The sequence below is a fragment of the Dysidea avara genome, chromosome 12 (assembly GCF_963678975.1).
Source record: "Dysidea avara chromosome 12, odDysAvar1.4, whole genome shotgun sequence".
NCBI classification, from domain to species: domain Eukaryota; kingdom Metazoa; phylum Porifera; class Demospongiae; order Dictyoceratida; family Dysideidae; genus Dysidea; species Dysidea avara.
This window is the reverse complement of record NC_089283.1, coordinates 2532166-2538406: the sequence shown is the minus strand read 5'-3', so window position 1 is coordinate 2538406 and position 6241 is coordinate 2532166. Positions and strand designations below refer to the sequence as shown.

General features: G+C 38.1%; 1 long non-coding RNA gene across 1 annotated transcript; it reads left to right on the top strand.

Moving 5' to 3' along the window:
• Positions 1–4623: 4623 nt before the first annotated feature.
• On the top strand, positions 4624–5445 carry LOC136240791 (uncharacterized). The gene is made up of 2 exons (XR_010693974.1): positions 4624–5134; positions 5190–5445. It is a non-coding gene; the product is annotated as an uncharacterized lncRNA (long non-coding RNA).
• Positions 5446–6241: the final 796 nt, after the last annotated feature.

The window sequence follows — 6241 nt, the reverse complement described above, 5'->3', positions numbered from 1 at the left end:
ATATAGCTGACCGTATACCACTCCTCGCAGCGGTGTCCCTCGGAAAGTTGCTAGAAAGAACTTACTACAACGACTGTCTGTGCAACTGTGGTCCAACAATGCTAAGATGATCTTGAGGTACTGGGCCCTTCAGGGCTCAGACGATGATGACAATCCCCTTTCCCCCTAGTAATAGTTTTTCCCTGTAGCTAGCTGTAGTTTATGTAGTTGTAATAGTTGTTTGTAATTGTAATAGTTACTTTACTTTCATTGTAAAAAAAAAAAAAAAACACTATAGCTATAAACAAAGCATGCATGCAGTGACCGGCATGCCTAACACTGTATAGCTACACTGAGATATGCAATCAGTACTATACATGTGGAAATAGTATCAAATTTGTCCAGCCATCAGCTCAAGTTGATCCTTATAAGTTCCCCCAATCAACTCACTTGTGGAACAAGTTACAAATTGACAGTTATACCTTCAATGACTTCAGATCTCATTATTACGCTGTGACTTTCAAAGTTTAATTTTTCCTGGGGCATGCTCCCAGACCCTCAGGGTGGAATCAATATTGAGTAGCTTCATTTTTGTCAACGCATGGCCGGCAGCTTGTATATGCTCTAAAGCATTTGATACAGCTTTAGCTACTATCACATAAAACATAGCAATCTATTGCAATGAATTTCGAACCATTAAATATTAAAATTAAAGTCTCTCAGCTGCTTGGGGCTGCACTTCCTGACTCCTGCCGCAAACTACTATTAGAAACCTTCTTTGAAAAATCATAGCCCTTGTACATATTGTATGCCCTAAGGTTATGCATGGTTATAGATAATCATTCAAACTTTTCAGTGAACATTTATTGATGTTGAGAAATGATTAACATTTAAAGTGAACATAATATTTCTGATCACAATTAATCTTTTTGTGTATAGCATTATAATAGCTAATTTGATGCACGTGACAATAAAAGGAGATATATGCAAGTAAGCCCAACCACATTGATATTGCTCACAATCCAGCTGTTACTATTATGTCACAGTTTCTTCTGCACTCTACATACAGTGGATAGTATAGACTCTATATGGCTGGGGCAATTCTAGAGCTGACATGCAGGGGAGGAGGGGGTGCAGCATGAATGTTGTTGCAAGACCATTTCATAAAGTCTCAATCTCATAGAAAGTAGAACTTTTGAGACGGGAGAAGGGCTGGTGTGACGTAATCGGGTATTCACAGGTTAACACAATCAAGCTGCTTTTGTGGTGAAAATTTTGGTAGACACAGTGACTATAGCCACCCACCATGAATGATCATGTAGTGACATAGCTACCTTGTTACGGTGGATAGTTATGTGTTTGTGTTACTGAAAAGATGATGAACTCAATCATATTAAACACATGAAGTACACATTCTTCTGTTTTGTTCAGTCACAAAAAAATTCTATACAGAATTATTGTCAATATGTATAAAAAAACTACTGAAATCCCAGCATTGCCAAAGACTCTAAGCAAATTTTTTAAATTTTTCTCTGGAGAAGCATGTCCCAGAAGACATGCTTTACATTCTACATTCACTCTTAAGACTATACTGTGGCTCCTTGGACTGCAGTTACCTAGACTACAAGCGGTCTGAGGCCATGGATCAAGTCACTGCATTGTTTGGTATATAGCAGTCTTAAGTAAACTGTTATTTAATACTGATATGACACTTATATGAGCAATACTCCTAACTCATATCTAGCCCAGGCACCCCCTTTAATAGTTTTCTGGATCAGTGCCTGTGATAGCATTAAAATGTTCAAAATGTGACCAGATCTGCAAAAAACCTGGCCATTGCATAATATCTAATCCTACAAATGTTACAGTGTAAAACATTGATTACAATGAGTAATATACGTATGTATTGTTAACATAAGTTTTTGAAACTCATACACATTCTAACAGCAGAGTTGAAATATGTGGAGTGAATTAATTTACTAATTAGGCACTTACTTTCCGTCTATGTAATTGTTTGTTGTACATATAATTATGTGTGTGATTTCTTATTGAGGTGCTAATCACTGCTGGGTGCATCAGTATTTCCCACCTGCGCAGTAATAATAAATAATAATAATAGTGAAAACTTGTTCAATGCCATCATAATTTCCTACTCAAGAGGAGCTCAAATTTTTGTTTTAACATATGACCATTAAGTGTCGCATTGACGATGTAGTGTGCTGTCAATCTTTGTCTGTTGTAAAGAAAGGGATACACAAAGAAAACGTACTCACCAATGCAATGGATTCACCTATTCATTCATTCATTTCATTGCAAACATGATAGTATAGATCGTTTTATTAAGTGCCTGTATGCTTTATTTTCCTTTGAGTTGTTGTAAAAATTGATCTATCTGTTGCTACTACGTCATAAGTTAAAAGTTCTCATCATGTGAAGTTAAACTTTGCCAGAGCTATCATTCCTGTATTTAAGTCTGGAGAAAAGAACTTAGTCAACACCTACAGGGCCATGTTACTCTTATGCAATACATCAAAAGTCCTTGAAAAACTTGTGTGTGGTAAAATAATCAACTTTGTTTCTAAGTCTATTTCTTCAGTGCAATTTGGCCCGGTGCACTCAAGGGCAGATCAACCCTCCAACAATTATTAGTATTTTTGGTTTATATTTGGACCTCAGCAACATAATATAGTCAGACCTGTCTTGGCACCAGCACTACAAAAATATAATTCCTATAAAATGTTGGGGTTGCTCCATCACAGCTTTAGCAAAGATAGCCAAGAGAACATTGTACTTATCTTCACAAGTTATGCATACTGTTCAATGATATAGGGGCCAAATCTCATTACATTTATTGAACGGGAGAGCAACAAAGTTTATTTTAAATGACTATACAGCTCCAATTATTTGATAGGCTTGATCAAAGAACTAAATTTGCTACCCTTAACGTATACCTGTGAAGTTAATGAAATTATTTTTGTGCTGAAGTCACTGAAGTATCCCTCTCCTTTCTTTGACATCACAAACTACATCACCTTTGCTAATGGAACTACTAGGTTTTCCACAAGTGATAAAATTAATCATGTTCAGAATATAAGTAGTCATTTCTTCTTCAATAGAATCCCTCAATTATGAAACCCCCAATTGATTTATCTCTATCTATCAAGACCAACAAGACACATACTTCATACATACAAACATACAGACATACATACAAACACGCACACGCACACGCACACGCACACACACACACACACACATACGTATACAATTTTTATGGATGCATACCATTTTGCATGCCCATGTAATAGATGCTCCAATACTCTCCAACCCCGAAATTTCGATTACAGGTATTTTTAAGATTTTAATTGCTGCTAGCCAAGAGCTGGCGGACCTTCAGTAATGAACCATCATACCAATGATTGTAATTATTGTACATGTATTTATGCAGTACTGTAAAGTCATAAACTCATAACCAAATCAAATCATTTGCCATAGTAAATAATGATAAATGTTTAATATAGTAAAGAATTCAGAAAGGTGGGTTGGTATATATATGTCGGGTTTTTACAATTCCAGTTACAAAATGTGCAGTATCAACAACTGTGTATATATACTACATATCTCTTGTTGAGCTAGGTAAGCTAGCTGTAAGACAATTAATATGCTGTGCAACTGCAGTAACATTAGATAATTAAACGTAATGAGCTGGAAGGTAGATATGTGCAAAATAGTCCAAAGAGCATTACATATGCTAACATTATGTATAATTATTAGACTGTCTTATCAATTACTTTAAAATGCATTGTAGTAGAGCATTCATAAATCATAGTTTATAATACTGTCAATCTGTCGTGTCTTGTAGGTATATTTTTATTATTATTATTTATTACAGGTAATTTATAAGGCTAAACAGCCTGTTACACCTGATCAATAGGTAAAAAAGTACAAGTAGACTAATTACATACACTTATACATAGTGTTAGATGATCTTAAACTCATCAACTGATGCTGCATATACTACTTCTTGGGGTAAGTTATTCCATGGTTCAACAACTCTTCTTGTAAAAAAATATTTCCTGGCATCTGTTCTTGAAAAATATTTAAATAGCTTAAATGTGTGACCTCTGGTATGGGTAATGGGTGAAAAAGTAAAAAAGTCAGAATAGTCTATATCATACTTACCATGTAGCATATTGTAGACAGCAATCATGTCACCTCTATAATATAGCATGTATATTACATATCAGGGGCGTAGCTAGCCAGGTGATGGAGGGGCAGGCATGCCACCACGAAACACTCAAAATCATTCGATTGCAAAAAAGGCTAATGACCCAATGGTGGGCTAGCCAACATACGGTGTTGTATTATTACAGCTGAAATAAATAGCTATGTAACTATTTCAGTACTGATTGCTTCCAATCGAGGTAGCTATATTCGTCGAGCATCATCGCACGTGCCACAACTGTACTCCAACAAATTCATCCACAGTCCCGTAGAGCTAATACTTTAGTGCAAATACAGGTTACTTTACGTTAGCCACAGCCTATGCTGCAGTCCTAGCACACTGCTGACAGGATGACGTATTCACTCACTTCACTCGGCAAAATTCAAATGCCATGTATTGCACCAAATCCCACCTGTCTTGCTCAGTGGCGTAGCCAAACCCGGGCAAGCCAGGGCATTGCCCGGGCATCAGACTTCTTTGCCCCACCATCAGCTCCTAGAGTAATTATAAAGACGTGGGCTGGATAGCTCGAGATTTTGCTAATGTTACTTAACTAGTCACTGTACAAGAATAAGTATAGCACAACTTATACAACACTCACCGTGCCATTTTCGCCGATGGTTTCCTTCTTTTTGGCTAAACAGAGATGGGGTTATCCAAGGGATTTTCCCTCCGAGTAACTTGATTGTGCACAAATAGAGGAGGCAATAAATAGAAGCAAGATCACGTGATTACAAAAAACTGCGCAGCATTGTGGCAAGCAGTGAAGGACAAAGAATTGGTTTCACTATAGTGGGCTGGACGGTTTACATTTGGATTAAGTAATCACGGTAGCTATTGGTGTGGTCAAAACTCGGGAGGCAAAGCAGTCTAGAGGTATTTGTGAAATTAGCACCCATCTATCCGTGTGGATACTGCTCAGTTCAAACGGTATGGAGTACTTGTTCAGTCAGCAATTCTTTTCTTTTTGTTTCCACTTTTCTAGGCTAACAACTGTAGTGGCAGAGCATTAGTCATCACGTGATAGAGCGCCTCGTGCTTTAATTCAAGAATCTTAGTAGTCTGGTATTAAGACACATGTAGCTAGATGTATGTAATGTGTTAGAAGGCCAATAGCTAGCTAGGCGTTCGCTTCTATTAGGCTGATATTAGTCATCTTGCATACAGTAGTGTAGGATGATACATAATGCATTTTAAAAATGTTATATTGATGTCCATATGAAGATGGGCATGTGTACGTGTGTTACATAGGAAATGGCTTGCCCACCCATTGCCCAGGCATGGCGAAAAGTCTGGCTACGCCACTGGTCTTGCTAGCAGAACTTGTAAGCTTGACTGATCCACCTGACTGACTGACAAAGTAAAAACAGACTGCACTGCCGTACGTACAAAGGTCCAGTGTGATCGACTCGATAAAATAAACTTGGAACATTTATTTAGCTAACACTTTATCATCTCGTAGGCAGTAGGTTCGTAGCGTCATTTGGTCTCCTTTGTCACTTGTGAGTTGTGACTCCTGCCGCGGAGAAGCGGGTCACTCTTTTTAGATTCAAAAATGTTCTATCACGCGAGTAATCTAGGCTAAATATAGAAGTATGTCTCTAATATTTTCGTTCGATGGATTCACGAGCGAGTTGAATGTTGTGTGTGCGCATTCACTAGCAACCCCTAGTGATACCACGTAGTAGTGTACATAATTTACAGTCATTTGCTTGTCAGTTTAATACTGGTAAACTTGTGACGAAGGTTTTAAAAAAAAATCATTTAGTGATGGGGGGGCAAATGCCCCCCCTTAGCTACGCCTCTGTTACATATAAACAGTAACATGTGTATGTCCTTACACAGACTAGTTTCCAAGAAAGATGCATGGACACACTGTGTCAAGTCTCGCAAACTAGGTTGGAGAAATTGCTATAGCACAGCTATAATTACTAGTCATAATCAAGGACACAAAATACTCAGGGCCGCCCACGGGGGGGGGGGGGCAACTGGGGCATTTTGCCCCGGGCCCCAGCCTGAAAGGGGCCCCAGGAGGCC